The 24381-nt window shown below is 39.3% G+C and overlaps 1 long non-coding RNA gene across 1 annotated transcript; it reads left to right on the top strand.

Moving 5' to 3' along the window:
• The first annotated feature begins 1686 nt into the window (after positions 1-1686).
• LOC145554112 (uncharacterized) lies at positions 1687-2101 on the top strand. Its single transcript, XR_014090152.1, has 2 exons — positions 1687-1813; positions 1902-2101. It is a non-coding gene; the product is annotated as an uncharacterized LOC145554112 (long non-coding RNA).
• Positions 2102-24381: the final 22280 nt, after the last annotated feature.

Below are 24381 nucleotides of genomic sequence, written 5' to 3'. Positions count from 1 at the left end.
GTTAGTACAGTGTATGTGCTTGAGAAAAATAGCATTTGTGTGTGTGTGCGACATGTTAGTACATTGTATGTGTGCGAGAAAGATAGCATTTGTGTGCGTGTGCGAATTGTTAGTACAGTGTATGTGTGCGAGAAAGATAAAATGTGTGTGCGTGTGTGACATTTTAGTAGTGTGTATACGCAATTTGAGATTTTTTAGAGTGTGCGCGATGCTTTTTTTGAGTGTGCGTGAGTTTTTTGTAGTGTGTGAGAGACAAAACATAGATTTAGTCCTAAACGGCCCCTCATACTTCTCACAGTGATGTCAGACAATGGCCGCCATAACTCGAAGCGGTGTATCTTTACTTCCGGTGTGATTTTGCCTCGGGAAACCTGACTGAAAAATTAACGGATGCTCATTATCTTAAGGATATAATAAAAGGTAAGGTTAATAATAACAGCATTTTAGTGTTAGATAGCTGTTATTACTCATTGTCAATTCACCATTCTCTGACTGTGTATAAAATAAACAGCCTCCGATAGGAGAGTAAACCAGCTAGCAGCAGCTTTAGCCAGAGTTGGGAAAATATATACACCGCTGATTGTCAGTGCTGTAACGTTTAGAGGTTCACTTTCTGTATCAACTTTAATAAAACAGCATTTAAGTGTTAGCCATTATTAGTCATTGGGGCATGCCATTAGCATTACATAGGGAAGAGTTAGACGAGTAACTGGCTCAGACGATGTGTCTGTCAAAGGTGTTGTCTTCCGAGTTAGACGACAACACAACTGGACAACAACTGATGGAAATGAAATGTGTGTCACAAAAGGAGCCCGGAGGGATGAAGGCTGCTAAGTGTTGCTAGCTGGTGGTAAGTTTGCTTATTAATTGTCTTCATTTAATTATAAACAGGGCAGTAAAGATATATAACTTACGTTGGTTTCTTAAATAATTATTTTATCAATTTTATTGTGACTTGTATGATTATTACTATAGAAATCATTCAGATTCATGTTATAACTGCATGGAAGCTGTTTGTTGTGACTTATACTTTAATTCATAAACTAACTTGGTTTTATTTAAGCTCCATAAGACAAAGAGACTTTGATATTGTGAGGTTGTTGTTCTAACTCGTTCATCAATGATTTTATCTTCAACATATGTTTAAGATAAATCTAACTAAGCAAATGAAGATGAAAGAGGAAGCCAGAGAAATCGGGTGTTAGAAAACCTAAAGACTTTCCTGTCTCAGAAGAAGCTCTGACTCCACCAGATCAACAACCCGAAGCTCTGGGGATGAACCTCCACATCGTCTTCATGGTGTACGTTTGTTTTTTCAATGAGGAGCTAGCTACATTTTCAACAACAAAAACTGCTGTGTTACCAACACCAAGTGCTTAATAAACATGATTTGATTTAAAGGTAACTGGAAAGAATTTTTCTCTTCTTGTTAATCTAACATTTATCTTTCTTTTTTTTATTTGTTGTTGACTTTCAGGGCCCCGTGATTGACTGGTGACCTGTCCAGGATGAACCCTGCCTCTCATCTGATGGCGGCTAGAGATGGGCACCACCAGCCCCCTCACCAAGGATCAGTGTGTTCAGATCATGGATGGAAGGATTTTAAGGTAGTTTGTCTGCTTAAGTCCACACTTAAAACAGCTTCATAGTTAATGCCAACATCAACTGACATTGCTGACTATTTTTTTCTACTTCTAACATAAACAGGCAAAGAAGATACCCAGAAATGTTTTTCCACCTCAGGCATCCGGTCCCAATCATCATCAGTTCTTATGATGTCACATACATGGCGAGTCCACAATGTCTTAAAATTGTATTATTTTTTTATTTGCCATTTTTTCTGTCTTCTTTAAAATACAAATTCTTTCTCTGTTTAATTGCTCTATTGTTCTTTTTTGTAGGTTTCTGTAAGGTGCAGTGAACGGGAATGTTCTGTCGTTGATCCTCACTTTAATGTTTTATTGTCACACTTAAATTTTCATGTTCATTGTGTTCACTTTTGATGTGTAAACTGATAATTTATGTAAAGTTCATAAAGTTGTGAGTAAAATTGGACACTTTTAAAATGTCGGTAATAAAACAAAATATTTGAATTACCTTGGGCATCTTGTGTAATTAATCTTTCCATGTAATTTTAGCCTAAAACAAGGTAAGTACTGCAGTGTAGTTATGCATGTCATGTACAAAATAGGTACGTAGGAATATTAGGACTTTCACGAGTAATTAAAATTGTAGTTTATTATCAATAGCAGGAAATCAAAAATAAAAATTAAGTGTAATTTAAATACATTACTAATATATTAATAGTATATTTAAAATATATTTGAGGTATATTAAATATACATTTTTAATATAATTCTGAGACAGAATTACGCTCATAATATAATAATTATGCTCTGAAATATGATATTTAAAAAGGATACTTTAAGTACACTAAGCACACTTGAAGTTGTTCCAAAAAAGTACGTATAGTATACAAAAATATACTATTAGCTGTAATTTAATAATATTTAAACGCTACTAAAGTATACTAAGCACAAAATGAGTTGTTCCAAAATAGTACAGTTTAAGTACATTGATAAAAGTATACTAAAGTATGTTAAAATTTAGTATACTATGCTTTTTTTCACCTGGGCAGAGAGTAAGACAACGATGTTCCTGTATCATTCACTGTATAAATCACTCCTAGATTGAAGACATACTGTGTCCTAAACAAAAAATGTGGCATTTCTTACATCAAATTAGGAATTTGATTGAAAAACAATATTCTGTAGCCACCTGAAATAGCTTCATTACTAAATTAATAGAATTACAGAATAATGTTCTGATCACACATTAAGAGAGACCAAAAGCATATAGGCTAATTAAAGTAAATGACATCAATCTAAGATATTAAGATTGAAAAATCTGCATCAATCAAGCTCTAGCATCACCAAAGACTAATTCCTTCAAGGCTCAATCAAGAAACTTTCTCTGCCAACTTATTCTGCCTCATAACAGCATTATGTCCGCCATCATCTTATTATAGCGAATGTGACTCGATGTTGCTCATCAATTCATTACGATGGCTATGAGCTGACATTTCTCCCTCCAGAGCGGATCATTTATTTGGAGCACCTTGATGGCAGCGGAAGGGCTGTTAAAGCCGGCGAGTCAATTGGCGGATAGTGAGCGAGTTATTGTGACAGCCAGCCTGCCTAATTGTTCATTTGAGGTAATCACTCGACAAGTTAGAGCCATTTTCAAGCACAATGCCGGAGACTAATGGAGGCGGACGTGCTCGCTTGATGAGATCAGAACCAGGGGGCTGCTGGGCCCTAAAGAGGGCATTCACCTTAATATTCAGGGGATTCTTTGTACTTTGTGCTGCCACTCGGCTCTAATTGGGGGGTATGTGCGGATAAAGCAAAAAAAGTTGAGATATCACTAAATTTATATCAAAAGATCTCCTGGTACATTTTTTTTCCTTCAAAAGAAGAGTAAATTTGGAGGGAAATCCCACTGAAACAACTCGGCTCAATCAAGACTCTTTGTCAAGCTCTTAGCATGCAGGAAGAGTCTCATGCCTTTTGTTGGATTCAGTGTGTGTGTGCATGTGCGTGTATTTGAGAGGCTGTGGATGTGATGGATGACCGTGCAGAGCTGGGGCGTTCTCGGTTTAATTGTGATGTCAGCGCATGTCTGTGGCAACCCTGGTGGTGAGGGGTGACGGACAGAAGTGCGTAGATGTGTCTCTCTACGTTGTGTGCAAAGGGAGGAAAGAACTGAGGAGGTCGGACATGATGGTTGGATGAGTCGGAGTGCCAGATTAGCTCAGCAACACAGTTGCCTGACTTAAAGGTCTTGGATCAGCCATCATTTTTTATATTTTCATCTCTGACATTAGCGTTGAGGACATCTGTGCTGCTGCTACATGTTTAGCATTGAGATGCTGTTTTAGGCTAGCATAGCTTCACTGGTAGGCTAAGTCCTTTTAGCACAACTTGAACACAATAGTCTTCCAGTGTAAAATCAGTTTTTTTTAGAAGCAGAAATGAATCCTCAGTGGGCCGTGAGAAGTCACTTTGTCCACCATCAATGTTGTTTGCAGATGTAGGTGCTGCGTCAGATAGATGGGTGTACCATAACCTGCGAAAGTTCGAATCAGAACCTTTGTATGTAAAAAATAAAAGAACTTGATTACGTTAACAATTTTCATGCATTAAAATTAATGGACAGCTGTGCATCTTTAGATCTGACACACTGACACTACTGTTCTTTGTCGTTTTTCCATTTTCATCAGAGCCACTGGAACATTTGCTGCCATGTTTCTAGGTTCAAAGACTGGACCAGAAGTTTATGAACCAGAACAAAAATGTGTCATTCAACTTAAAAAAAAAAAACTGCTTCACCTGTATGAACTCTTTTTTCCAGTCCGTTTCTGAATCATCGTTCCACTATAAAAAAACACAGCTCAGAGTTTACATATGAAATGTGCTTACACCAGAGTTTGGAAGGAAGAAGATGAAGGGATGGACGGACGGATACAGACTACAATGTGCATCTTTAATCTAAAAACCAGCATAAAAACACACTGATTGGAGCTGACAATTTATAATAATAATTTGTCATACTTAATTAAATTTTTCCATTCCTTATTCTAAATATTCTAAGAAACTACCAAATCCCTTGCTCTTTGAGGTTGTGTAGGAGCCGTGTTGAAAAAGCGAGACATGAATCATGGGACTGAGATGTAATGGCATGAGGTTTGCTTTCTCACAATTCTGTATTTAAAAAGTTGGAAGTACCTCCTGGTGACCTTCTCCTGCTTTGTAGGCATTAATTATTTAGATACAGAGTTCCTGGGAGCTGCTTCGATTGGCAGGACCAGGTTTGATCTATAAAAGCTTTGAAATTTGCATCACCTGGCATTTCGTAATGGTGGCTCTGCACAAGCAGCGACCCTGACTGGCTTATTAGAGAGAAACTTCAGAAAGTGGCCAGACTTTTCCTTATGCTTTCTATTCACAAAAAGATTCCACTGCCTATTTAATTATTTAGAATTACAGACATTTTCATTGTATTTACATAAAAAATAAATAAACTCATTTTCTTTTGACCATCTGCAGTTCCACAATATGGCCAGATAGTGGTGCTGTTGCACCTGAGCTTTTACTTTGCTGTTTTAAACGGAAAAATAATGCATATTAATGCATATTGAAATGCTTTTCAGCATAACTCAAACAGATGCATGGAGGTAAATCATTATTTAATCTAAGGCTGATTGGAATGGAAATAATATGAAAAAAAAAACATTCTGCTTGGCTGCAGAAGGGTTTGAGCCATTTTCAATGCAGGGTTTAGGGCAGATTTTCTATTTAAAATCTAAACTTTTCTTTTAGAAAAACACAGTTTTCAGCAAGAATTATAAATGCTTGTTTTTATAACACATCAGGAAAGATCTTTGTGTAGTTCCAGGCTTTTTAGCGATTCCACTCAGGTTTGGCAAAGTAGGAGTCATGTTGTTTGCAAAAGAGAGAGAGAGCGAGAGAGAGCGAGAGAGAGGGAGAGAGAGAGGGAGAGAGAGTCCAACTCTCGGAGGAGGCTGAGCTTTCAGTGAACATAGTGAGGACTTCTTCAGGGAGAATATGTAATAAGAAACACAGCCGCAGCCTCTCCTTCGGAGTTGTAAACGCACAGATAAACAGGCTCGACTGGACAGAAATAGAAACTGACCAACTGTGCTTGTCCGGTGCCAATTTAAGCAAAAAAATAAATAAATAAATAAAAAAATACCAGATGCGGCAAGGAGAAAAAGGTGTTTGAATCCAGCCAGACGGCATAGATAATCAGAAACAGGCAGACGAATGAATATTACCTCTGAGAGGGACTGCTGTTTGACAAAATGAGTAGCTTTAATATATATATATATATATATATATATATATATATATATATATATATATATATATATATATATATATATATATATATATATATATATATATATATATATTGGACAGACAATATATATGACATATATATGACATATTGTCTGTCCAAATTTCTCCCAGGACAAAGCATTTATTAACCCGGACCTGCAGCTCTACGTTCTCTCAAAGAGCCATCAAAAGGACAGAACCAGCACCATGACCTCACTGCCATGATGCCTGTTTTCTGCTTTATACCAATTCAGTCTTCAATTGGGTATCGCCCCGAAAGGCCAACAGACTGTAATGTGATTTGTATAAAAAAAAAAGGCCAAACATAAGAGGCTGGGAAGCTGCCGCCAACAAGGTTAGAGTGTTCCTGTGAAAGGTTATCCTGCTGTGAATTGGTTCCTCAATCCATTTACCGCCGCCTCGTTCTGGTGGCTGTGACGGAGCGGTCGGTGTTGGGGAACCTCACGGGAAGGACCGGGGCTTCTGTAGGGGATTTGTTTAGGTGCGCAGAGCGTTCACCTCAAGGTGGCTTCATTTCTTGACTCAGTGGCTCGCTCGCCAGTCAAGGCGTCAGCGCTGAGTCTGAGCTCCGTATGCCAGCCTGATCCTGCTAATGAATTCAGTCGCCCCGAGTGGCGGCATGGTGTTGGTCACTGAGTGGGCTCCGGGGACAAGGGGATTGTGAGAAGCCATCTGTCGCTCCACTGTGTTCTCCATCTCTCTTTGATTAAACTCAACAAAACAATAAAACACCCAATAAAGGTGATTTGGATGCACTGCTTCATGAAAAGCATCTGAAAACGTCTTGTAAAAGAATTCAAACCTGCTATCTGTTTGTCCAGCCCCTCCACCCTCTGAAGACGTAAAACCTTCAACCTTTCCTGGGAAGATTTCCCAAAAGCTTTTGGGAATGTGCATTTGTGAGGCCAGACACTAATGTTGGACAAGATGCTACTCTAATTCATCCCAATGTGTTTTTCTTGGTTTGGTGGAACACTTCCACCCTACTGGAAGAGCGAAATTGTGGTCCAAACTTTTAGCCAGGTGGATGAAAATCTCCTCCTTTGGACTTTCCTGCTGTAGCATCTGGAGGCGTTGTGCTTCACACCAATACTTCAATACTTTTCTCTCTATGAATTGCTGTAAGGCTAATCTACAGCCAACATGAAGTTTGAAGCCGCTGACTGTAGAAAAAGTTGGTGACCTAGAGAACTACATTGCTCAGTCTAAGCTGACCCGTAGCACCATGCTAAAAACCAACAGGGTCTTTAGAACGACCCATTGTTTCACAAATACTTGTCTCAAGTTAAGGGACCAACATTTGCATGGTGCTGCCACTACCAGGTTTTATACTGGGGACAGTTTGCTACCACGCAGTCAGATATAAGAACGTGAAAAACGTCAGCATTACTTCATGTTGCTCTATCGTAAAAAATCTCAATAAAACACACAGAAGTTTGTGGGTGCAAATTAAAAGGGTGCAAATACTTTTACAAGGCATTGAAAATCACAAACTATGGCTTTCTTAACCCCTGCACATTGCTCTGCCTGTGACCATCCAGTGATTTGCAGTAATTGCAGAATCTTGTGGTGATTTTAATTCTAACTGGGTCTGTCATGTGCTGGTGTTCGGAAAGCCTCCAGCAGAAATTACCTGGATCCTCGGAAAGGTCTCAGAAGATATTAATCTTCTGGGCCGTATGTTTTTCTTTTGCCCGTCTTTTTTCACATTCCAAACAAGCACATTTTATCATCTTCCTCTCAAGACAAATATAACCAAAAGTGACAGTTTCAATAAGGTTTGATGAAATCCCAACATTCCTTCCCTCCAAATCTAATGACTGTTCTGGCAGTAGGTGTGTTTCTTAGAAAATATAAGGAAACAGATTCCCATAATTCATGTTTGGTAATGGGTTTATATGCCATGTGTTGAATGTTACAGATATGAAATATGTATATTTTCATTGGTTTTTAATGGTATGGTATAGTACCCTAACTGGCCACTTTATTAGGTCCACCTGCTTTCTAACAAACAGTGAATTTTGGCTCCATTAGTAAATCCTCACCAGTTTTGAACCAAAATCCAAAATGGCTGCTGCTGCTTACAGAGATATAGAAATATTCTGTTAGTTGCACTTATTATTATATATAATATTGCATAACCTCTACTAGTGAATGTTTTGAGTTTAAATAAAAGAACTGCAGGGAAACTGGAGCCTCTTTTAGTTCATAAACAATATCAGCATAGAAAGAAAAATAACTTTACAGTTTACTTTCCCTGATGACTATATGAATATATATTACATTTATCAATGGCCATTAGTGAATAAACCCAAATTAAAAAGCACTAAAAGTCATTAGCTACTCTTGTTCCCGTCTATCATCTCCTGTGTTTTGAGCAAGTTTTTGTTTTTATTGCCGCTAGCAATCTTCACCACTGTCCACCTAAAGGCAACAATGTTAATAATTTTTGTAGCTAGTGTGGCTAAAAACACCGTTATGGTAGTTAACAGTGAATTAGCTTGTCTTAGCATATATATGAAAGAAATGAAAGTTTTTTAGGCTCTTCCTGTAGAGTAGGTGCAATAGGTAGTTTCTACATTTTCAAAGAGCAGCTCTGAAGCCAAACAGTAAAATCCTACTGTTGTCTTTCTGTTATTTGGGAATGCTCTGTCACTGAAAGCTAAAATCACAAACACTCTCTAATTGGATGATGCCTTTGTTATGCGGTTTTATGTTCCCAACATTCAGTTTCTATTTTTTCTTCCTGAGGCAGGATCTGGATATTACTACATTAGAGTAAATCTAAAAACAAACTGAGAAAAGCATTCATTGCACTTGCAGAAAACATTCTGCCTCAGGTTATGTACATGAAAATAGGCATTTAAACTTCATTAATGTAATTTAATATTAAATCTACTAAGTAGGGTTGAACTAAACGTGAGTCAATGGAGAAAAGTAAAACATTTTCCACATTACATGTGAATTTCTTATGCGTTTCTGACGCATTTTGCTTTACATTTAACAATCAGCGTAGATAACACGCCAGCTTTTCTGTTGCTCATTTCACAAAACGTCAAATTGCACATAAATTTCCACCTCCTGGCACATCTCTGGCTTTATTGGAGAAATGAAGGCTTCTGTGCCCGATCTAACAATCCAATTATGAAGCAGGGCTCTGTTACAAGGCGCCGATGACAGAATCAATGAAAACAATATATGAGAGTCTCATTTTATACATGTGTTATTGGAAACGAGCAAAAGACCTTATTTTGAAGAGAAGAATCAGCAGCAGGTGATTCTTCTGTGAGGTGAGGCACAATTAAAACAAACCAAGAGCTAACGCCTTATGATTTGTGGAGCAGCGAGAGTAAATACTGATGGCGTAAAAAGAAACTTTGGTCTTAATTAAAATAAATAATAATAAATAAATAAAAAAATCACGGGAAAGCTATAACAGAAACCCTGCGAAGATTTTTTTTGACAACAAACATATTTACAACCTGGTAAACTGGAGGGTTATTGCAGCACAGCGAATAACATTTTCCGATCATGTTGCGCACAAAAAAAGCAGCTTAATTTTCCTGAACGTGGTGGCGCCGAAAGCTGCCTCAGAGCTACTTGTAAGCGCTGCAGAGGAACGGGTCGCGTCTGCCTCGCTGAACTTGGCTGCATTTCAGACTGGTGCGGAGGAGGATGAAGGCCCGCTTCCCCGCCTGGCTCGGCGGAGGGGAGCAGAGGCCTCGCGGCGCTCTCAACCCACCGCGGTACGGGAGGGCGAGGGGGAGGAGCGGGCCACGCCGCCCACCTGGAGGTCCGGGCGGCACCGGGGCACCAGACAGCCTACTCTGGGGGTAAACTGAGGGGCTCGTTTCATAAGCAGCGCTGAGTAAATAAAAAGAAACAATTTGCAGAATTTACACCGAATTCTTTTGAAGTATAATGTCAGCATCAGGTTCCTGAATTGGTTTAAAATGCTCTCTTTTTAAAATCTTTGGATTCACATTTGAGGACTTACCAGTCATTAAAAATTACAAGTGATCCACTGTATTTATCTAGATTTCTATTCCACCAGTAGAAGTTAAGCTAAAGTTCAGGTTAGCACCTCAGATTACGGCAGTAAAAATAGAAGAGACTAGTTTGAGGGAGATGTTAAAATAGGCAACATCCTTCAACATTTAGTGTTTAGTAAGAGCTCCTGACTGTTGAAGTGATCTGAGGCCCCAAGAAAGAAAACGACAGAAACTTTAAAGTCTGGGAACCCCTGGTCTTTTGGTCCAAGGAAGTTCACCCTGAAAGCAGACCGCAAGATGCTAGAAGAAGTCTCCAAAAACCTGAAAATGGCATCAAGTCACATTTCAATTAGATTTTTATTCATCTTTTTTCATTTACTGACTAAAACAAACAGAATTTTTGGTGTTTTTAATTTTTTCCAGATGAAAATGACTGGACATCAACATGGGAACATTTCTTTGGATAGAAGTGCACTAACATCTTTCACATTAATATATGCTACTTTGATATTGAAAGCTACCTAGTTTTTAAAATGCAATGGGATTTTGGTCAATTTCGAATTCCCAAGCAAAATCTGCATATATATTTTACTGAAAAATAACTTCATTTACAATCTTACGTCTGTTGGGTCTTTTCTCCACATAAACTGGTATATTAAAGAGTTTTTCTTTTGTTGGAAGTAGAGAAGCAGCGACTCGACTCGGAACCATCTCCTCGTCAAGACACGATGTTGATTTCCACCTGAAAAATGGAGGACAATGACCCACCCGCTGGTCCACAGAGAACTCCCACTCCCAGTTCAACCCGCAAGGGAGTGGAGAGCCACGAATCACTGACATTCCGATGTGGAATACCACGTATGTGCAGACAGAAGTCTTCTGTTGCAGCATACTTCCTGATACTGAATGATGACACCGTCAGAAAGAAAGCGAGGCCTTTCCTTCATCAAGGTCTGTTTATCTGTGAGTGCCTTTGGCAATGTCTGCTATATGTCTTATGTCGGGTTCTTCTAAGTCTGCCCTGTCTCTGTGTTACCCTGTGGTGGACTGAGGACACGTCCAGGGTGTCCCCACAGGGTTGGACTCAGACAACCCTGTGCACAGACAAACAAATGGATGGTATTATTTCAATCAGCTGAACTAACTCACCTTATTCTGTTTGGAAATACAGTAACTTTGGTGACAATTTTTATTTACAATTTCTCTAGACCAAAGAACATGTTTTATTTGTAATAAATGGTAAGTAAGCAGATAAGAATCATTTTTATAAAAAATTACTGGTATTTGCCACATTGAATGTAGGCATATCAATAACAATGATGAGATCAAACTGGCTGAAGCTAATGTGGAAAGCATTAAGTTAGCTTAATTAGCTAAATTCATGCAATAATCTGATTTCCTGCCTTTTATTATCTTTTAGCTTACTGACAATTTCAGATCTTGTCCACATGTAGCCAGGTCTTTATAAAAACAAATGTCTTCTTCACGTCGATTACAAAAATATTATGCACACAGGATCAGTTTCAGAGATGTTTTCATTTATACAAATCCACTCCTCAGCGTCGTTTTAAATATGCCAAGCCCATAGGGGGCAGTGTAGCGATAAGCTAAAACCTGCCCGCCAATCAGATTGCTTCAAAATAACCAACATTTCCTGCCAGGAATTAAACATGGAGCCAGGATTTTCATTTGTGTAGATAGATATAAAAGTTAAATACGTTTTAATGGTGTGTAAGAATATAAAGTTATTAAAGCATAAGAGTATGTCAACATCAAAGCAACTATGTTTGTCCATTAGAAAATCTCCATTTTCCAGTGGACACGCAAATACAAATACAGTTTCAGTAAATCTCTACTTTCGTTTGTTTTTATAAATACTTTGAAGTAATTGTTTTTTGTGATATTAAACTGAGTATCTGTGTAGATAAAAAGCTGAAACACATCAAAATGTTTTCCCAGATATGCAGCTATGTGTGGACTTGGCCTGAATAAATATCCACACATTCTGCCGAGAAAAGTAGTCAAACATTACACCAGAATTGCACCCGAACCTGCTAAAAGACATTTAACCAAATCACATCATGGTTCAATGTAGATATTTGAGTCTGATTGTGAATTTATAACCTTTTGCACTTGAATAAAGAACAGTTATTAGAAGTCCGAAATGAATGGCCGTGAGTCTATGTAAACTTCTGGCCACCACTGTCCTCTTAAATCATTTTGGGCACATTTGGATGTAAAAAAAACACACAGAAGATGCTTTTTAAAAAAAAAAATATTCTGTGATGTTTTCGAAATAATTCCAGTGGAGCAGCTCAGCTTTCAGCTCTGCTCAGATTTAGATGTGTGCAACGCTGCCTGAGGCGAAACAAAACAAAACCTCCAGAAAGGTGAAAGGTAGAGGCTGAAACAGAAGAAAACAATAAGAAAAGCTGAGGAATTCACTACTCTCACCTACCTCTCTGCCTTGCATCTGCTGCTGCTGTTTACTGCCAGTAATTAGGTCATTAATCAAGCTAATGGAGGATCAGAGAATGTACTGGCTGTACTGTCCCCCACAGAGCCACCTCAGATTGCCCTGGGACCACCAGCCGAGGGGACACTTTCCGGATCACGACCCCAGACAGCTGAGAAAGGCCCGCCAATCTGTCAAAGCCTGCTCCCCAGCCACCCACCCTGACGTCCACATATGTGTGCACCATGGGAAGGTTATGTATCCAATGTAACCACTGCCAGCATGCTCCGCTGCACTGCTGCAGTCTGTTCAAGTGATGTGAGCTTTGATGACAGCGCGGCTGTGAAGGTTTTAACCCTGGAGAAGTGCTAAATCAGACGTCTAACCTGCAGGAAAAGCTGCAGTCTGATCAGGTTTTTGACTTTTTTTGGTTCAAAATAGGAGTACATTAAACTGTTGGGTTGTAGACGTGCAAATCACCTGACCAAACAAAGTGTCAAAGCTGTTTGAGTCTAAAGAAGATTTATTGTTTTTGCTTTGGTATGTTTGCTTTGCTTGCTAGTCAATTTAAGGCTCCAAAACAATGGAGGCAGAAATTTATATCTGACATTGATTGATTAGAAATTAGCATACAAAACAAATGTGGTAGCACAAATTCTGCTAGTCTCTTTGGGCAGATAATAAATAGTGACCACTGTGCGCCTTTTCTTACTGTCACATATTGACAAACTAAAAGATTATATTAGTTACAGGACCTGCCGATCAATAGAGAGACGGTCAAAACTATCACTGTTAGTAATCTTGTACGTCATTGATGGGAGCTAGCTAGAAGGCAACAGGCTAGGTCGTTATTAAAATATATTTTTCAAAATATATTTGAAAAACCTAAGTTGTTTACCTTGTTACAAGCTTAATTTAATCACCATTGTATTACTCTGAAAAGCTAACTTGGTCCTCTGCTTGTTACAGGCCGAATTTATGCTAGCTTGTATTTAAGCTAACTTGTCTTAAAGAAGCTTGCTAATGTTTGAAGATAAGAGCTTGTCTTAAAGCAAACCTGTTTCTAAAGCTAATTTCAAACTACCTTTTTGCTGCCTTTAAAAATTTAAGTCTTCATGGTAACGTTTTTATCAGAATGTTTTTAAAGTTTGTTGTTCTTAAAACTAACAAATAGCTTATTTTCTAGCTTGTCTCAGCTAACCTGAGGGAAACTTGTTTACACCCTATCAGGTTTTAAAAAAGTGAGGATAAAATAGACTACTATCATTCGTTATAAGTGAATTCCCCCCACCCCCCAAATTCTTAGAACTACACTGCATTAAAGATAAAATATTTTGTTCAAATAAAGAGAAAATAATTGTAATTGCGTCTTTTCTCTAATGATACTCAGTCTTTCTAGAAAACAAAATGTTATTACATATTCACCTACATACTCCTAACGGGTAATTTCATCCATTTGTAAGCACCTTACTGAGCAGAAGCTCATAAACAAAAGCTATATGAATATCTTCAAACGTTCTTACTACTGGAGAACAATGAGTTTTGGAAAATTTAAGCAGATTAAAACTGTGTATACTGTGTAAATACTAGATGTTATTTAGATGATTGTTGGGAAAGCCTAAAGCAATAAAACATTCAAAAATGTGACCATGCAGTCATATGAAAATCTATTTTGAAGAGCATGCGGACCCCGTATAGTGCCGTCTTATCTTAGAGTTTCAGAAAGATGAGGACTTTTTTTCTTATGAACTGTGACAGATAAGCTTTCCCAATCACTCGAGATATTCTCAATATCTAGGATAGGAATTAAAATAACTAAAAGTCCATAGCCTGAGGCTTTCTCTGCAGTGCTCTCTCCCTCTGGTCATTGTCTCGTACAGTCATCTGCCCTGCCGGAGGACCCGAGCTCATCCCAGCCTGTCTTCCTAAACAAGCTGCCGTGTAATTGCTTGTCAGAGCTGTCTGCGTGCCTGTTTTTCTCCCCCCCTCCCCCTCTTCTTCTTCTCGCCACCACGCACCTGACAAGAAACACATATTTACACTCAAAAATGAAATTACAGGCAATTTGAGAGCGGGAGCTTCGGAGGCATCGCCGTCTATCGAGCTGTCCAAGTCGATGAACTCCTTTTACCCCGAAAGTGGAAAAAAACCCACCAAACAAAAAAAAAAAAAAAACTGGGAAAACACAGAATAATAAAAACAGAATAAACTGTTTGGGAATCTAGGCTACTCTTTAAACCTCTTCATTTTGTCAGGCTTCTTTCACGGCTTCTGCTTTTGTTTTCCATCAAGCTAAAAGGATTCTACGTAATGTTCAAATAACCCAGCAGGAAAGAAGGAGCAAAGCTTCACAGGTTAGAAGTGCTTAACTGGCTGTGTTGAGGGAATTATTACAATACAAATCACACAATGTGCTGCTGTAATTACTCATTATTAATTACTGAGGCACATTCAGCCTTTAAGTAGCTGCCTCCAGGACATTTTCTGTAAATACTAATTCAACTTAGCGTTTTAAATAACTCGCATTCAACGGAACTACAAAACAGCAGCAGATTTTTCATCACGGCAATAATTTCGCTAAAACTTTAACAAGAAATGAAATATCCTTGGCGCCAAATGGAGAAATACAAATGCAGTAAATCTGCTACCTTTGAAAAGCTTATTTAACGTTTAAGTGATGTCTAAATGTCAGGACTGTCAATAAAAAATCTACCATTCTGAGCAATTAAGAAGCGAAAAAAACATATGAATTTAATGTGAACTGTGAAAAAACAAAACTTATACTTATGAATTAAAATGTGTGGGGGTAGGGGAGTAGAAACTAGCATAGCATAAGAGCTGCTCTACGCTAACAGGAGAGGGGACTAGGGCGGGGATGAGGCGTTGCTGCCATAATTTGGGATATTTCATAGAAAATACTAATAGGGGAGGACGGCGGGAAAGGGGGGTGAAAAACGGTGGCTTCCCAGACAAAACGGGAGACGAGAGACTTGACAGGTATGTTTAGGTATTTCTATGAATATACATGGATTTTTAGACCCTGCCCACACAAAGACGATTTTAGGTTCACCTGCAAAGGTTTTTTTCATCATCATCATCATCATCATCATCATCATCATCATCATCATCATCATATTTTTATTTCAGCCAGACAAAAGATCTGTTGTAAAAAGATAAACAAAATAGGTAAAAAAAGCAACAACAAAGAAACCATGGTGTCGTCCATTCTGTGGTAGTGTAACAGCACACATTTTTTCTTAATCGTCTATCAAAATTGACCGTGTTGGTCTCTGTGTAGACGGGTCTTTAAACTGAATCTTTTAATTAAAAAAAAAAAAGTATAATATATTCTTTCACCAAAAGTGCAATTTTAATTGTTTATTTTGTATTTGTGTAATACTGACATTTTTTCCCCAGGGGTTTTAAATCTTCCATTTCCACAGTTCTATTGCTTTTCTTTTTAAAAGATATTTTACCCTTAAAGTAAAACTTATCAGCTGTCAATGGAAAGTCAAACCCTAACCACAGTAGTTTTATCCCGAGAATAAAACCAGTGTAAAATTTGTGTCAAACCGCCATGAGTCACCTTGTCGACATGTTTGCTGATGTTTACTCCCGAGAAGAATTGTGTTTGACATTTGTTCCAGACAGATCTGTTTGGGACGAGCGATGTTTTCGGGATGAGAAGCGAACAGAGGCAAGAAGCGGAGCAGCGTTGTTAGAAGGGTCGTGATGGGGAGGCCTATGATTGATATTCCCATTAGCCACCTGACAAGGTGAGGACAAGGCTTTGATAATGAATTGTGACACATTAATGAGCTTGTCTAGCAGAGACAATACTTGATCAGCCTTCTTACCATGTAACCTTTGATATCAGTGCAGCAAACCGCAGATAAATAAAGGTTTAAAAAAAGTCACTTGCAAAGACAGAACATGACTTTAACAACTGTGCTTCCAATGCGAGTGTTTACGTTTGGAAATTTTGAATAAATGTATTTTATTTGGATTGAAGTTTAACTTTTTTTCCAGTTTAATGTGCGAAGATAATGGGTGATTTCTAATCAAATAATGCAACTTAGTGTAAATTGACAGCAATAATTATCCACTGCAGGAAAAAACAGATTTTTCAATTTGTATTCAGAGATCAGGTACAGAACGAATAAAAAGTAAGCAACAATTTATTCTGCATGTACTGTACATCCATCAAGTCACACCATTTTGTATTTTGATTGTAAAAAAAAAGTAATTTCAGTCTTTCCGATGTGTAGAAGAAGAGAACTTGTTGTGTCTATGGAACTCAGCACTGCCCCCTATTAGTGACACACAGTACTTTCTGCCTCATCCTATGTATTTTCACTGTACATTTATGGCCTATAACAAAGATTAAATATATCACACATATTCATGAAATATTTTAGGTAAACTGTGGAACATCAGCATATGTAGAACATGTGTAACTAAACAAGTATATTGACGATATTAAGAGAACAACAATGCGCATGTGCCAACTGACTGCATCGTTCAATGTGTGACACAGCGCCTCCAGAGGTGAAGCACAGCACTGCACTGACTCACCCCAGACTTCTTCCATGTATTTCAACAGGAAATGAGAAAATTAAGCGATTTTGACCACAAAAATTTTAATATTACCAATAAAAAAATGAATTAAAAAAGTAACATGTACAAATTGATTTTCTCTAAGAATTAGCACTCATTTTCAGAATTCCTTTTGTCATTGTGCAGAAACGAAGCTCAACGAAATTTAAAAAAATAGCAACTCTCGAAGGCAAGTCAAACAGCTGAATAAAATAATAAGTAAGTATGTCAATAAACATATAAATATGGTAAGAACACAGAACCACTGGAATGTTAAGAAAAATAAATGACGTTTGCCTCCCAACCACACATCACTGAGGGCACCACAGCTTAATAACTGAAAAATGTTTTTGTACATAATATCAAATATCATACAACGTGTACATGTCATTCTATTTTTAAGTTTATTTGAACGACAGATATCTCTTCTGGCCTGGGAATATCATGTGATTAGGGGAATGTTACTGATGTAATCTAGAAAACACAAAGGATGGATTGATGCAACTTCCACCAGCATCTTGGTAGAATATATTTTCATGGCAACTTACAAAACTGAATAACAACAGTGTTTAACCACAGCTTGAGTTTAATTCGGTCGTTGGTTATTTAATCGGCAGTCAAGTTTAAAGATATCACCAAACTGAATTGCTTGCTCTTTCCAGGCACCTTAGTTACATGTTTAGTATTTGAAGACTTTTTGGATAAATATTCCAGAATTAATTTACATTAGGAAGCCCAAACTGGATTTTCCTTTTCGTTGCTGCCTCAACAAGTTTGTATTTGAATGCCAAGGTTTGTGTTGGTCCCTCTGCCGTCAGCATCATTGGGACGCTGGCTGCCTAAGTCTCCTCCCACGGGAACTCATTAGAATCGGCGTAGAGGAGAGGGCCCCAGACAGGTCAGGACAAACTGCACAGATGAGCTGCATAGTGATGCTTTCCGCTCCGTCTTTATGTCTGTTTGGTTTGGCTGCGTGTCACTTTATCCCGGTGGATGGCAGTTGAGAGATTGGGCCGCTCAAGCACTTGACAAGCATGGCGAAGACTCGCAGGAAGATGCCGACGTTCCTGTGACAGAGATATTAGTGTCTACTTTGTCCAGAGTTTTCGCGTGTGATCAAGCGCATATTTACAAAAGGACTGACAGTCACCTTGCTGTCACGCCGCAGCCTCCCTTGTGATGTATGACTAGGTCAGGAGCACTGCCCCACCCGCCAGACACTCATTAAATGCTCATGAATCTTAAGTGGAATCATACAGATATTTGAGCGTAATATGTAATATTTGATCAACCTGTTGAAGATGACGAGTTTTTATGCAAAACTGAGAGAGAAAATAGAACAACATCCTGATGCTTCTTATGCTTTGAAAAGAAAAACAAAAGTGCAAGCAGTGAAATATTTTTATGATGAGTTTTACGTTTATTTTAGGAGTTACTCAACTTAAAGGGTTACAGCAGTGGTATGTAGCTTCTTCTTGTTTAATTATTTGTTAAAACAGTCACCGTGTCGACACGGTGTGATCTGAGACAAAATCTGTGAAAACATTGATCTCCTCCACCTCCTTCTTGAGCTACAACTGCTGTCTGAAGAAATGCAACCAAAAACAACCAATCGGAGCCAGGAGGAGGGTCTTAGCGTTGTCAAGCACTCTCATGTACGGCCTGCTAAATGTGCTAATGGCAGAGAAACAACTTATCAGTCCAGGAAAACTGTTTATCTGCCATTGTTGGTGACCAGCAGGATCTGCTGACAGGGGTAAGATGTAGCATAGCAGAATGCAAGGGGAGGCTGTGAGCAGGTCCTAGACAAGGATGATTAACAGTGCTAAGACCCTCCTCTTGATTCTGATTGGTTGTTTCTGACAGAGCTGTGTATTTGTGAGATGACAGCAGAACAATAGGGAGGATATTGATGCCATGCATGGCTGTCATAAACAGGAAGTAAGCTAACTAAGAGGACCACATCTGGACTTAAGACATGCATGCTGGTTATGAAGTCTCAAATTGAACTCCTCTGTGTTAATGTTACAATTCACTGTTAGGAGCAACCTATTCGCTTTAATGCTGAAACAAGGAAGGGCTAATAATGACGCCTACAACAAGAAGTCTGTTTGAAATCAGAAGTAGAGAATTGAGGCAGTTTGGGAAAGATGGGAGTTGTGTTTGTGATGCTAATCAAGACCTAAACATCGCCTAATTGCTCACTGGCTTCTGTTTGCAGCTGGCCGTCCAAATTCATTCCCATTCCTTGGAGGTCTTCGCTCCGTCTGACTGCAGATCGTTGAAGCTTCTGCTGAAATGGATGGTGTAGAGTGAGGAAGGCCAGGGATGTTGTTATTGCTTCACAGAAGCCCGTGGACACATAAAGAGTTTATCATCTGGGCGAGCGCAGAGCAAGCTCACCAATATCCTGAGGCAATCGCAACACCGTCCAGCCAAGTTTGATTGACTCCATACATCAAAAAACGTCTGGGTACGGATCGGAGAGGGGAAGGCCGAAGCGCCACTCGGCTCTCACGCAGCATTGGAGGACTTTAGTGTAATTGGTAAAAAGAGCTGCCAGGCCGGGGAGCTGGGGGCGGCAGCGCGGTCACAGGAGTTTAGTCTGAGAGCAGGAAGCCGGTGGGGGTGTTGGCTGCTGTTTGAACCACCGGAGGGGGCGGCCATTATGAATGGATGAAACAGCAAGACAGGAGGCTTGATTGGAAGCAACCGGAACCTGTTTGTTGTTAAAAAAAAAATCCCTTTTCTCTCCGTGTGTGTGTGTGAGAGAGTGTGTTTATGCCTCTCTCCATCTCTGTGTAATTAGGCTGCTGGCTGGAAGAATGATCAGCTGTCATCCCCAATGGTGGCCTTCCACTGCCTGAATGTCAACACTGTCTGAGACCTCCTGTCTGAGCAGGCAGCACACTCAATTAGAGACACTCAGTCACCGCGGGGCTGCTAGGACAAACACGCCGCCACGTTTCACAAACACACACATACATACTTATGAGGCACCTTTTTAATGCCCCCATCTATAGTCGTGGTTGGGAAAAAAAGACAGACGCGCTTTCAATTCAAAGGTTTTTGATGTTGGGACATTAAAAATCTGAAAAAATAGGACAGTTGGTTTGTAAAAAAGAAAAAAAAAGAAAAAAGTTAAACAATAGAGAGCCGCTAATGGAATGCAGATGGTTAGATGATCATCAGTGTGAGCAGCTCCATGAAAGGAGGAGTTATGGCAGTAAACTGATGTATTTATACAACGCCAAGGCACAAAGACAATAAACATGGTTATTATTATTATTATGTGATAAAGTGAAGACTCAAAGATAGAAAAAAAATTACAGTTCTCCAGTTTAAAAAGTACATTATGTAAGTCAACATAATGCATGGAAAGACATCAACACCTGATGACTTATTTCTTAAAAAAGATACAGAAACGCATTACGACCCAGTTTGAGGGAAATTGTAGGTTTGCCTTAAAGACAAAACCAACGACACAAAAAGTATGCTGACTGTGTATAAAATGGAGAACTAAGATCAAAAATATACACATACATAATTATCTAATTTAAATGGGAATTTGGTAATACACATAAAGAGATGGTAAGATATCAGTCAGAACTTTGATGACAACAAAATTATTTTATAAAATGACATGTACTGTATTTTTTTGGACAATAAGTTGCTCCAGACTATAAGACCAACCCAAATTATGGAAAAAAACATGCTTAAAAAAACATGACTTATAGTCCAGAGAATACAGTAACTGACTTGGTTAAGAGGTAAAGAGGTTGTCTGTGGATGTCACAATATCAATACAACAGCAATGACCTGCAAAAGCAACATAATATCTTGTAAAGCGTGGAATTCGACATTTATTGTGAATTGGTGTTATATTTAAATGAACTGAATTCAAGTGGATTGGAAGGACAAGTAATTATAGCAGGTGTGTGACATTACGGAAATACATCAGCGTTTCTTTTTAGAAGAAATTTCTGCTGCATTCATTAGGTTTAACTTCAGTAAAAAGTCAAATTAAAACCTGGAAAGTTGAGCTTAGATATAAATAATAACCTGGTAAAAAAAATAAATAAACAAAACACCAGATCATTTCTTCTCTCCTGATACCAACTGGAAGAGGGTGTACTTTCTTTCTCTATGTTCTAGCACACTAAAGTATTGCGTGGCCCTCAGCAGTTGCGTTCATTAAAGCGTAGCTTTATACTGTGGCTGTCTGGTATTTGTGGGAATGTCTCTCTGCAGGCTAACAGGCTTATTCCTGGATGAAAGCAGAGGCAGGTAGGCAGCGGCGGCGGCAGACTGCCTTCTTGACTCCGTACGGCCACATCAAAGTCCCCAGAATTAAAGGGTGAAACAGAAGGAGCTCTTTCTCTTTGTGCATCTCTTTGCGAGTTTCGAAAGTGCTGTGCAGTCTAATGTCAAACAGAGGTAAAGTCAAACCAGAATTTCTAGCGAGTCTGAGGCCCAAAATGAAACGACACTTCGTCACCTCGTGAGAACTTTCTGCCTGGATTTGCTTAATTTCTTACACTGCTCAGCAATCATTTTCTTTGACAAATTGCAGAGGAGCTGCACACCATCTGGACGTCTTCAAGCCTCCCTGTTCTTTAGCTGATGCTATTACCCAGAGCGCCGCGTGATGGAGTGGGCAGGTGGAGGGTTGGTGCCCTCGAAAACAGAAACCATTCAGGAAGGAACCGTAGAATCTGTGGAGTTACATAATAATCTCGCCTTGTCAGGAATCACACACACCTTTAATTGTCCTTTTTTCCCCTCATTTGCTATTTCCAGACCTTTACTGCTGACATGTGCAAAAAAGAACAGACGGGTATAACCGCACCGAGTATATTTAAAGAAAATCTGGGTAAAATTTGAAAATGAAGAAAGGGAAAAGATTGAGTTTAGAGGAATAGGGAGGCTTTGTTGGCCTCCATATCTCTGTCCTCTGGTTGGTTTTTGTCATTGAGGTCACTGCTGAGATGTGGACAGAAAAGACAAAAACATCTCTATAACAATGTGTACCAAGAAAGGAAAGGAATCTTCCAATAGAAGCAAAGAAATATCAGCACTAACATTTACTGTCTGAATAGAAGACAAAAAGATTTGACCAACTTTCTGATCTGACAGATATATGGATTAGGATATGCCCCAATCACAGTCAACACTAAAATAAACTACTGAGCAAACCTAAAATCAAGAAAAACATGGCTACTTGGTTGGCTTAGCCTGAAACTCACTGTCCGTTTTTGTAAACTGCCACTTTTCTAAAATGCTGTTGTATGTAGCTGTGCAACAGTTAACAGGACACATGTTTTTTTTTCTCCAAATTAAACAAAATATTCTGTTTTTAATCACTTTGGCAATCTCAGAATGAGTCAACCCTTCATGACAACCAACCTGGCGACCAAGATGGCCACCGCATCTCCCAGGACTTCCTTTGAAACCTTTTCTATCCCTCTAGGTTGTAGGACGTAGAGGTTCCCAAAGTTCCTGTGACTGTTTCTTGAAAGCTGTGCTTCCAGAATCATCTCTAGAGACCATCAGGGCCTCCAATATCGGTTTTATCCTTTCCCTTGTTTGTTCAAGGTAATGATTTCTTCTCAGAACTTTTGGAACAGATCTCTCGACTCAGCCGTTGTTTGCTTCAACCGTGTGCCGTATTTCCACCTGATTTGGAAATGTCAGCTGCCTAATGACTGTATAATTCTATGAAGAAGCTTATTCAGAGGGAAGATTAATTTTGAGACGACTTATTGAAAGCAGGATATAGAGTTGAACTTGGATCATATCCTCGCAATGTTGGTTCTATTCAGCTTAAACTGCGATTTGCCAATAAACCTAAAGACAGCTAAAGAGTTCATCGTCTCTTGAGCGGGTCATGGCAGCATTTATCCACACTCAGCTGCCTAATGATTGTATAATTCTATGGAGAAGCATTCATTTCATCAGTATTGTTAGGACTTAGAGCAGCAGCTCCATCAACCCTCACAGAGGTGATAGTGAACCGCGCTCTGCCTCAGGCTGTTGTGTCCAACCTTTACCTCAGTTTGGCCTCTCCTCTTCCTCAGCCGCCATCTCAGCTCTGATTGCTATGCTGCGTGGCAAAGTCGCCTCATGGGAAGCAGTGTTCCTCCCTCGTTTTCTTCCTCTTCCACACAGTAATCCCGGGCCGTGGAGCGGGCGGCCGGCGCCGGCGCCGTCCCCCGGCTGGCTGCAGACGGGTCTCACCGGCTCTCGTCTTGCACTGCCAGCCTCAGGCCAGAGCTGGAGGAGGAGCGCGTCCCACAAGTTCTCATCAAGTCAGAGGGAGAACACAGGAGTCTGCGCTCTGAAAATCAGGATGCTAATTTATTCTGCTGCCTTAGTTGTACTAAGATCAAATTAGTGAACTATTGACTGAATATTGAATATTTTCTCAGAGATTACAGTAAACGACTATTGACTGCAAGGATCTTAGCGGAAGTAATCCCGGCGTTTTTACAAAACGCTCCACCACCTCGTGCTTTAAAACCCAACAAACTGCGTGATAAAATGTGCACAACAGAGGGGAATGCGGCCCCCTGGTGAGAGATAACTATGATTTATGTTTCATATCTTTAACCACATTACCCAGACATGGTAGCAGGCACATTCTGTATTTAATTGCGCATTACGCAACACCGGGAGGGTGTTCAACATTATTACAGTGTAAATATACAGTTTGAAATTAAAAAGAGCATTGTGTTGGAGCAATCATGTCAGATTAGTGTTAAATGCAAAGCATCATAAAACGCCTGGAAGTGACAAATGACTTCCAATAAGTATCGCTGCCAGTGTGAACGCAGTAGAGCTCAGAAGCGTACACACGTCTGGGTTTTGTTCTGGGTTTTTGTGAAGAAAATGAAACCATGACGACTCATTTCTGAAACTTCAATATCTAATCTTTTGCCAATGAAAGCCAAATACCATCTTAACGCAACCCAAAAAAGCCAACATCTCCTGTCTTATCTCCATATGTTCTGTAAAGGGACATATGGAGATAAGACAGTAGATGCTCTTTTATGGTAGCGCTAAGATGGAGTGGGCTGTGGTCCCAAACCGGGGGTCCACTCCACACGGTCCTCCAGTTTTTTCCACAAACAGAAATCTAAAAATGTTGCTTTGGTAAATTTCCCCTTTCACGACAATAAATGCTGTTTTTATTCTACGCCCCTAAATAAAATCCAACTCAACCAGCTGGCTTCGTAGGTCACTTCATTATCAGTAAGTAGAAAGTGTAACCTGTAAACCCAGAAAGGCAGAGGTTTTGAATAAACCTTTTCTAGAAAGAAAATGTCTGTCTCATCTTCAGACCTTATGTGGAATGTGCTCTAAAGACGTATAGCGGGAACAAGTTGAAATGGAGTCC

This window comes from Poecilia reticulata, chromosome 2 (assembly GCF_904066995.2).
Source record: "Poecilia reticulata chromosome 2, P_reticulata-male-v2, whole genome shotgun sequence".
Classification (NCBI taxonomy): Eukaryota; Metazoa; Chordata; class Actinopteri; order Cyprinodontiformes; family Poeciliidae; genus Poecilia; species Poecilia reticulata.
The sequence above is the reverse complement of the archived record's forward strand: the minus strand, read 5'-3'. Positions and strand labels throughout refer to the sequence as shown.